Here is a 10,821-nt window from a genome sequence, read left to right as displayed (position 1 = left end):
CTGTCCAGCAGCCTGATGTTCACCCACCAAAGCTCTCACCAGCAGATGCCTTTCATGGAAACATAAAATTAGCAAGGTTGGAAAAGATCTCTAAGATCATCCAGTCCAACTGTCCACCTGCCACCACCATTTCCTACTAAGCCCCTTATGTCCCTCAGGACAACATCTAATGTTTCTTGAACACCTGCAGGGACAGTAACTCTATCACCAACCTGGGCAGCCCGTTCCAGCGTTGGACCACTCCTGTGGAGAAGTGTTTCTTAACATCCAGCCTCAATCACCCCTCGTGCAACTTGAGGCCATTCCCCCCAGTCCTATCGCTGCTTACATGGGAGAAGAGGATGAGCCCTACCTCGACATGACCTCTCTTCAGCTAACTGTAGAGAGGAATAAGGTCTGCCCTGAGCCTCCTCTTCCCCAGACTAAATAATCCCCATTCCCTCAGCTGCCTCCCCATAACACTTGTGCTCTACACTCCTCACAGCTTCACTGCTCTTCTCTGGACACATTTCAGGGTTCCAATGTCTTTCATGTAGTGAGGGACCCAGAACTGAACACAGCACTCAAGGTGAGGGCTCACCAGAGCTGAGTACAGGGGATGATCACATCCCTGCTCCTGCTGGCTCCAGCCCTTTGCCCTGCACTTCCAATCTCAACCATCCCTTCCGCGGTAGCGCTTGCATCCTCACTTAGGGCTGGAGCTCAAGAGCTCAACGCAACAGGAAGAACACAGTGTGCAACTGGAAGATGCATCTCAAAGCTGACAAGAGTCACCTCTCTGACCTTGGGCACAACTCACCAACTGAGAGCCAGGCCTTGCAAACTTGGCTCATCTAAGCACATCAGAGGGGGCTGCACATCAGACCACAAGCATCCATCGCAATTGCAGCTCCACGTAGAGAAGAACAACGATTAACATGCGTGAATGAATTCACTCACAAGCTGCACGAGTTTGTTCTTCATTAAAAAACCCACATGGATTCCTACGCAAAAAAAGAACAGCAAGAGCTAATAGTGATGGAAGAGGTTCCTGGTCCTAAGCCTCATTCTCTTACCCCAATTTTCCTTGCCTCGTACCCTACCCCAACTCCTGGACGATGCCCACAGCCTTAAACTCAGACCTCAGATCCATGAGCTGAACATGAACAAATCTACCCCAGAGCAACAGGATGGCAGACACACAGTGCAAGACAACCAACCTGCAGAAGCAGCTCTGTTGGGGTTGGTCCAGATGTTTGTATGCTGCCTTCCTGGCCCAGGCCAAGCTTGCTGAGTTGCTCCTCCTTTGTGCAGGGGGAGAGCGGTGCAGATGCTATGTGCTGGCTATGCACAGCGTGCCTTCGACTTGATTTTCCTCTCTCCATCTTCCATTAGCAAACAGCATTTCAAATCTTTCCTCGTGAAAAAAATCACCTATGTAAAAAAGAATTGGCAATCTTGCTTTTGAAGTTTCCTTATTTGTACAATTTGATGTTTTAAAGCAGAAGCTCACCTAGTAGTGACCTACCTTAGACAAGCCCAACCTGCAGGGAAAAGTCATTCCTCTGGGTGCAAAGTCTGCAGACTCATTTCCAGGGGCAGCAGTCAGCCCACTTCTCAGCACAGCTTCACCAACCACAGAAATCCAGTTTACGCCTGCCGTGCTTTTCTCCCTTCTGAAACACTGCATCGCTGCAAGAAGCAAGAATTAAAATCACAGGACCACAGAATTGGGGTTGCAGGGGACCCCCAGTGATCATTGAGTCCAAGCTCCCTGCAAAACGGGCTCCCTACAGCATGCTGCACAGGTGGGTGTCCAGGTGGTTCTGGAATATCTCCAGAGAAGATGAATCCACAGCCTCCCTGGGCAGCCTGTTCCAGCGCTCCATCATCCTCACCGTGAAGATCCTTTGCATTTTGGTGCAGAACTTCCTGTGCTCCAGTTTGTGGCCATTTCCCCTTCTCCTGTCCCCACAGATCGCTGACAAGAGATCTGTGTCCTTTGGACTCCCACACTTAACAAATACATAAGCATTAATCAGATCTGCTCTCAGTCTTCTTTCCTCAAGGCTGAACAGACCCAGGTCCCCCAGCCTTTCCATACTGAGGAGATGCTCCAAGCCCTTTATCATCTTCCTGGCCTTCTGTTGGACTCTCTCCAGGAGATCCTTGTCATTTCTGTACCAGGAAGGGAGCCCAGAACTGGATGCAGTACTGCAGGTGAGGCCTGACCAGGGCAGAGCAGAGAGCGGGGATCACCTCCCTTGCTCAGCTGGCGGCACTCCTTTTAAAGCACCCCAGGATGCCATTGGTCTTCTTGGCCAGCATGGCACACTGCTGGCTCATGGCCGACCTGTCGTCCACCAGCACCCCCAGGTCCTTCTCTGCAGAGCTCCTCTCCAGCCGGTCACATCCTAAGCTCTACTGATATTTGCAGTTATTCCTTCCCAGGTGCAAGACTCTACACTTGCTTTTGTTCCACCTCATCTGGTTTGTTTCTGCCCAGCTCACCATCCTGTCCAGGTCTTGCTGAATGGCAGCACAGCCTTTTGGCGTGCCAACCACTTCTCTCCCAGCTTTGTCTCATCAGTGTACTTGCTAAGGGTGATGTATAATCAATGGATATCAAGATGCTGCAATCACAATATAATCAAGAGAGTTAGGCAAAGTGGACAATGATAACAAAAGAGAATAAAATGGAAGGCTTACCCTTCGGCTGGGCTCGCAACAAAACACCAATAGAGGTGATCTCCAGAAGAGATCCTTCCCCTCTGGTAGCCAGCTCTTAAACAGGCCTAGGAGGGGTGCAGCCTGGCTCCACCCCTTCCGGCAGCACAGCTGAATTGCCTTCACCTGTGCTCCTATGGCTGGCTCATAGCTCGCCTCAGGTGATCAATCAGAGGTTCAGGCCGTGACTCAGCAGTTCGCATACACGTGAACACTATCTCCTCGTCAAGGTTGTTGACAAAGATATTGAACAAGACCTTGTGAGAAATACTCAAAGTCACCAATTTTAGGTTAGGCAAGGATCTTAGTGGCAGCAGCAAAGTTTATTCGTTATTGCAATAACAGGCACACGCTCCCTGCTAATAAGGGAAAAATTGCACATCGGTCAGTGAAATTCATCCTGTTCTGTACTCTGAACCCGACGCAGGCAATGCTCTCCTGGCGCTCATTGGTTGAGCGTCTAGGCTCACAATCTCACCTATGCTGTTGCTATGATGTAGTTCCACATAAGGTCCATTACCAACCTGCTGTTTTTGGTATGTTTTGCACTTCTCCATGAAGATACGAGGGCCATATTTCCAAGAGTGAGCACATTTGTTCTGTGCTGTGCTGAGCTCTCTCTCTCTCTCTCTCTCTCTCCACCCTGCATATTTGCCTTATTTTGTGCCTGGCTCAATTCCACCCCAGTCCGAACACCCTGAATCTTTAACTTTTTTTTAACTCTGCTCAGCAACTTTCTTAGTGGAAGGCAAACAGCTTTTTCACAAGAGGGCTCTAAGTTCAGTAAAGCCAGTACTACATACAGAAAATACTAAAAGCTTTGACAGCAAAAACACAATCTACCTTTCACAACCAGACCCAGCACCAACCCCCAGGAGCACCGCCACTCACAGCTCTCCAGCCACCAATCACCACCACTGAGCTCAGCCAGTAAACCAGTTCTCAGCCCACCTCATCATCCACTCATCTATCCCACACTTTCTCAGCTTCATTACCAGGATGTTGTGGGAGACTGTAACAAAACATTGCCAAAGTCAAGGTAGGCGACACCCACTGCAGTACCTGAAATGGTCCATTCCATCCCACTCAGGCTGAAGCCTTGATTCCTTCCAGATGCATATTAGGACCAGCCTCCAACACGGGATGAGTGCACTGGAAATTCCAGAGGTGGAGTTTGAGCCAACAGTCCACATTCCTTAAGGGATAACAGAGCAGCAGACAACCCGAGTACACAGTTGTGAAGAAACCCTTGGTTTCAAGAGCAGGCATCTCACCATTCCCAAGTACAGCAACCCAAACAGCACTTCGTATGGTGATACTCCTAAGCCTTTTCTGTGAGTGGTTCGTATTCTGACAAGGGCTACAGGCAAACACTTTGTCCATGGTAATTTGGTCTCTAAAACCAATTTTGAGTGCTTTTTCAGCATCTGATTGATTCATCCTACTTTCCCTGAAGAAGGAGGGTATGGAGCTCCCACTTTATTTCTGAAGTTCTCATCAGCTCCTGTAGGACCTGTGAAGAAAAGAGGCTTCCCTTATCTGAGTCCATATTCTGCACAATCCCACATCTAGAGATTGTGTCAGGATGTAGAGTCCTCAGTGCAGAAGAGACATGGACCTGTTGGACCGCATCAGAGGATGGCCACAAAAAAAAAAAAAAAAAAAAAAAAAAAAAAAAAAAAAACCAGAACCAAGGGATCAAACAGCTCTCCTCCAAGGACAGGCTGAGAGAGCTGGGGCTGTTCAGCACAGAGAAGCGAAGGCTCTGAGGCGACCTGGTAACAGCCTTTCAATACCTAAAGGGGAGTTAAAGGAAAGAAGAAGGGAAAACTTAGATTAGATGTAAGGAAAATATCTTTTTACAGCAAAAGACAAAGGGAAATGGTTTTAAGTTGAGGGAGGGGAGATTGAGGTTGGATGTCAGGGGGAAGTTCTGTGCTGTGAGAGCGGTGAGGTGCTGGAACAGCTGCCCAGAGAGGCTGTGGATGCCTTGTCCATCCCTGGAGGTGTTCAAGGCCAGGTTGGATGGGGCCCTGGGCAGCCTGGGCTGCTGTGAAATGGGGAGGTTGGTGGCCCTGCGTTGGCGGGGGGCTGGAGACTTGTGGGCCTCAAGGTCCCTTCCAAGCCGGGACATTCTGCAATTCTGGGCAGTGGAACAGGCTGCACAGAGAGGCGGTGGATGCCCCGTCCCTTCCAAGGTGAGGCAGGATCAGGCCCTGGGCAGCCCGATCGAGCTGTGGATGTCCCTGTTCCTTGTGGGGAGTCGCACTAGATCATCACAAACGGACCCTTCCGACTCTAAGGAGTCTATGGCACAATACCTGAAGCCGTGAGGCACAACGGCACAAAGGACATCGATGGCCTGGTGAGCAATCAGGGCAGGCGGGGAAGCCTGAGTGCTCAACAGCTCCAGGAAACTCACCAAGCAGTCCAACCAGGAAGATCCACGTCGGCCACAGAGCCTCTCCATGACAGTCCCAGTATTCAGCAGACCAGAGGCCTTGTTTTATCACACTGTTGGGTCCCGTAGCTGCAGAGCTAGCTATTCAATGGGAGTTTTAATGGGAGTCAGGGAATGGAAGGAAGAAGGGAGGAGGGTGGGGGGGCTGGGTATCATACAGATTAGGAAACCAAGAGCATCCCCTGACAATTGGGATGCAGATCTGGGCTGATCCTGACAAAGTGGTCCAGAAGAGGACAACCTTTCCTATAAATACGTTTCCTATAAATACAAAGCAAGATCTGCATGAAACAGAAAAAAACATAAGACCCCAGGGTGGTCAGCCACAGCATGCTCTGAGCTCTATGCCCTGGCATCTGTTACTACTGACAAATTTGTAAGGGAGATCTAAGAGAGAACCAAACAAAACAGGAACAGAACACTTGTGTTCAGTGTGCTCAAGTAGTGGAGATTGTCTTGCGCTATATGAGGATGAAGAAAACGGCCACTGGGGCCCAGAGATTTTCTTAAGCTCAAGTCCCAGCCTGATGGATGCACCGCACTCTATCACCAGTCACATCGCTTGTTGGGCTGGAAGAACAGACCCCAGGGAGCCCCTTGTGACCCCCACTCCACCTTCAAGTGAGCTTCCCACAGCCATCACAAAACCCACCTGCATACAAGTGATGCATTGAACAGGGGGCTCATGAGGGGCTCCATTGCCTGCTCCACAGATTTCACAGTGCTTAAACCACTAACCAGAGGAGCCCCAGAAACCCTTAAACCCCATCGAGCCACAAAACAGAACGAGTCCAAAGAGACACAGAACATAATTTAAATATGTGCTCTTAAGCAACACTCAGCATGAGTGGAATTAATATGTGGCACAGGAGACACAGAGGGGACGCGGGCAGAGGACACATGGAGGACACAAAGACACAGGTAGGATGCGAGGACACAGTGGGTACGTAGCATAAAATGGGTTGGGACAACATGGTAGCAGACAAACCAAGTTTGGAGGCCCAGATTGGAGATCCTGCAATGAGAATCACAGAAGAGGGAACAGAGACTTCATGAGAAGGTATTGAGTTTAAAAAGAGTTGTAAAGAAGATCTGGAGAACACAGAATCCTTTTATAGAAAAGTGCATCAGCTCCAGGCATTTCCAAAGTTGCAATGCTCAGTCAGCCAACCAACGTCACCTCGGGGCTGATTGGTGCATTCCAGAAACAGATGAGAACAAAAGAAAGGAACGCACATCATTCCCTGCATTACCAGTTCAGAGAAAGGGAGATAGCCCCTTCACTTCCCTCAGAAAACAATTGAAAGGCATCATAAAGACAGGCAAAGCAGATAGAACTACTCTAAACCAGCTTACGATCTCCACAGAAAGGGAGAGATCAAAACCCCGCAATAAAGAAAGAATCACTGACCTCTTTCCAAGAACCAGAGCTCACCCAACAACTCCCCGGGGGGGATTGGGATCACCAAGAAGAGACGTTGCCTGTAGGGCTGCCAGCTTTCAAATGAGGTGAGGGTGGGTGGAGCCAGACTCAGCCCTATCTGGTCCCATGGCTGCGTTGCTTCCACCTGTGCTCGCAGGGCTGCACCCCTCACCAGGTGCTCCATCACTGCTTCAGGCTGTGATCTCAAAGTTCCCATAAAAGCATTAAGAAAAAAAAAAAAAAAAAAAAAACGAAAAAAAAAACCAGCAGCCAATTGGGTCTGCCTGTCCGGCAAGGGGAGCTTTATAGCTTTATCGATGAACGACCTAGGATGGCCCACATATTTTGATTCCATTCCATTGAGTCTGTTCTCAATGGCAATTGGTGAAATTCACAGAATCACAAGGTTGGAAACGACCTGCAAGATCATCTAGTCCAACCACCCTCCCATTCCTATTAGTACCACAAGCTACTAAACCATCTCTCGTAGCTCCTCATCCAGGTGCCTCTTGAACACTGCCAGGGACGGCGACTCCACCACCTCCCTGGGCAGCCATTCCAGTGCCTGACCACCCTTTGAGAGAAAAAGTTTCTCCTAATATCCAACCTAAACCTCCTCTGGTACAACTTCTTGCCGTTTCCTCGGGTCCTACTATTTGCCTGGGAGAAGAGACCAGACCCTTTTGCACCACAACCTCCCTTCAGGAAGTTGTAGAGTGCAATGAGGTCTCCCCTGAGCTCCTCTTCTCCAGACTGAACAATCCCAGCTCCCTCAGCCACTCCTCACAAGACTTGTGCTCCAGACCCCTCACCAGTTTCATTGCCCTTCTCTGGACACGTTCCAGGGCCTCAATGTCTTACTTGTAGTGAGGGGCCCAAAAGTGAACACAATACTCGAGGTGCGGCCTCACCAGTGCTGAGTACAGGGGGATGATCACCTCCCTGCTCCTGCTGGCCACACTATTTCTAATGCAGGCCAGGATGCCGTTGGCCCTCTTGGCCACCTGGGCACACTGTCGGCTCATGTTTAGCCGAGCATCAACCAACACCCCCAGGTCCCTTTCCTCTTCACAATCATCCAACCACTCATCCCCAAGCCTGTAATGCTGCATGGGATTGTTGTGGCCAAAGTGCAGAACCCGACACTTGGCCTTATTAAACCTCATCCCATTCATCTCAGCCCAGCGATCCAGCTTATCTAGATCCCTCTGCAGGGCCTCCCTGCCCTCAGGCATATCGACACAACCTCCCAACTTGGTGTCATCTACAAACTTACTCAGGGTACACTCAATCCCTTCATCTAAGTCGTCAATGAAGATATTAAACAGGATGGGCCCCAGTACCGACCCCTGGGGGACACCACTTGTAACAGGTCTCCAGCTAGACTTCACTCCATTGACCACCACCCGTTGAGCATGGCCTTCCAGTCAGTTCCTTATCCAATGGAGGGTAAAACTGTCCAAACCACGGGCAGCCAGTTTCCGCAGAAGGATACTGTGAGAGACCATGTCAAAGGCTTTGCTGAAGTCTAGGTAGACTACATCAACTGCCTTTCCCTCATCTACCAGTCTGGTCACCCAGTCGTAGAAGGAGATGAGGTTGGTCAAACACGACCTGCCTTTCATGAACCCATGCTGGCTGGGTCTGATCCTGTGGACAAGCTGTGTGATCTCTCACAGGAGGATTTGTTCCATGACCTTCCCTGGCACTGATGTCAGGCTGACAGGCCTGTAGTTCCCCGGATCCTCCTTACGGCCCTTCTTGTAGATGGGAGTCACATCAGCAAGCCTCCACTCCTCTGGTACCTCTCCAGTCAACCAGGAGCGCTGGTAGATAGCTGAGAGCGGCTTAGCGATCACCTTCCGGACTTCCTCCCTGCATACCTTAGCAACTTCCTTGTAATCTCCCCTAGTAGCCTGTCCCTTCTTCCACAGGACATAGACTCTCTTTTTCTTCCTGAGTCTTGACAGTAATTCCCAGCTCATCCACACCGGTCTTCTCCCCCTACAGCTCGCCTTACGGTATTCAGGGACAGCCTGTTTTTGCGCCTTTAAGATTTCCACCTTGAGGAGTGCCCAGGCTTCCTGGACCCCTTTACCCTTAATGAGCGACTCCCAAGGGACCCGTGCTACAAGCGTCCTGACCAGGTCAAAGTCCGCCCTCTTGAAGTTCAAGATAGTAGCTTTGGTAGTCACCCTTCTGACATCTCCAAGAATAGAGAACTCTACAATTTCATGGTCGCTCTGCCCTAGACAGTCTCCAACCTTCACATCACCTACCAGTCCTTCTTTGTTAGCAAAGAGCAGGTAGAGCTACCAGGGCACCACCCCTGGTAGGCTCTCGTACCAGCTGTGTAAGGAAGCTATCTTCCACACACTCTAGAAACCTCTTGGACTGTTTTCTTTGTGCCATGTTATATTTCCAACATATATCAGGGAAGTTGAAATCCCCCACAAATGCTGGCGACTGCACGACTTCCGCAAGCTGCTTGTAAAACGCTTTGTCCATCTTCTCATCCTGATTTGGTGGTCTATAACAGACTCCAATTACGACGTCTCCCCCACAGGTCTTCCCCCTGATCCTCACCCATAGACACTCCACAAATTTCTAATAGATAGGAGAGCACGGATTTCAATACTGATACAGCAAGATGCTGAGAAGCTGCATGTGCTGCAAAAGGGCTGAGATTACTGGTGTGAATGGGACGAGTACTGTCTGCCAAACTGCTGGGGCCAGCTTACGCCTCCCCAGGGAGAAATGCGTGTCATCTATTTGCACAGCAATTAAAGACCATTGTGAAATTATTTTAGTATTTGGCGTCCTCAGTGGGTGAACCCAGCACCTGCCTGTACGGCAACATGTGGCCTTTTGGCTCAAACATCAATCCCAAAGAAACAGGGAGGCTGCAATGTGCGTACTTCGTGCAGCCCCTGCGCTCCTCGAATCAGAGATCGCTGATGTACTGCAGTGCCCCATTTCTGTTGCAGCATGACGCAGGATTGCTGAAGTCACTGCAGATTTGGAGAAAAGACAAACCATCTCCAGAATGCACTCCCCATACAACTTGCCCACGTGCATGGGGCACAAGCCCCATTTTGGGGACAGTGAACCCCACTTGTGGGGTGCACCACAATTAGGTGACCCCACTGTCATAGCCATGCCAGAGAACACCATCACCTTACTGCACATGGCCATCAACTTCTCCCTGGACTCCAGGCATCCCTGTCCCCATCCTCAACCCCATGGTAAGTGACATTGGCATTAAAGCACGATTGAGACTGTGTGAACATCAACATAGCCCTGTGCTTTCTGCCTCCGTGCTTTAATTTCGTTATCATTAAACGTGCTGAGAAGTTACATTTCAGTATGTGAATATTTAAAGACAATGCAACAGATACCGGCAAAAATTTAAAAAGTAAAAAAAAACCAAAAAAACAAAAAAAAAAAACCACCTCTTTTTTTTTATACCTATTCATAAGCATTTAACACAACTTTTCTGGCTTAGGAGTAGTTTCCCTCTGTTTTCTTTGTCTTCCCCCCCTCCACTTCTACCTTCGTGTTACTCCCCCGTCATCACAAGGCAGACACAGCAAACCTCCACGGACTCCGCCGCGGGCCCCCCCGTCAATCCCCTCGAAAAGTTCTTTCCGTGGTCTCTGCTGCCCCCTCGTGGTCAATGCGCAGAACTGCCAATGCCTCTTACTTAGTCCTGCAAACAGTAAAACGCATGCGCGTAGAAATGCGGCAGTGGCGTTTTAACCTCTCTGTGCAGCTAATCCGCCGTATTCGATGGCGATCAGTCCCCCAAGCAATAAGGGGCATGCACCCAACTTAAACACAGCAACAGTTTCGACAAACGACTGCGGGTACGGGCAAACAGCCGATTCTTGGACTGCCGGCTCAGCGATAATCTCCCCTTCTAATCCAGGATGCCCTTCATACATTTCCACCGCTTCATGCCCGAGCCCACACGGGAACGGTATGGCTCACAGCTGCCTCTGAGCGCCCCATGACATCCAATTTACTCGCCCCAGCGCTGGACTAGCAGATATCTCCCCCTAGACCTGCACCGTCCCCCACCCGTTTAGAAGCCCTCGCAGCGGCAGTAGAACACGAACAGCGCGGACATTCGCGGACAAGGCACTGGCGGGCAGCGGCGCCCGCCTCCGCGCCGCACCGCGCATGCGCCCGCCTCCGCGCCGCACCGCGCATGCGCCCGCCTCCGCGCCGC

At 50.3% G+C, this 10,821-nt stretch overlaps 1 long non-coding RNA gene across 1 annotated transcript; it reads right to left on the bottom strand.

The window, feature by feature from the left end:
- Positions 1-600: 600 nt before the first annotated feature.
- Positions 601-2,598, bottom strand: LOC122171704. Its single transcript, XR_006172075.1, has 3 exons — positions 1,508-2,598; positions 1,200-1,413; positions 601-983 (listed from the first exon to the last, which is right to left on the bottom strand). It is a non-coding gene; the product is annotated as an uncharacterized LOC122171704 (long non-coding RNA).
- Between the last annotated feature and the right edge of the window lie 8,223 nt (positions 2,599-10,821).

Source organism: Centrocercus urophasianus, unplaced genomic scaffold (genome assembly GCF_019232065.1).
Source record: "Centrocercus urophasianus isolate 14NV4802_14NV808 unplaced genomic scaffold, USGS_Curo_1.0 seq_923, whole genome shotgun sequence".
NCBI lineage: Eukaryota > Metazoa > Chordata > Aves > Galliformes > Phasianidae > Centrocercus > Centrocercus urophasianus.
Note: the sequence above shows the minus strand (reverse complement) of the source record. Positions and strands in the feature narration are given on the sequence as shown.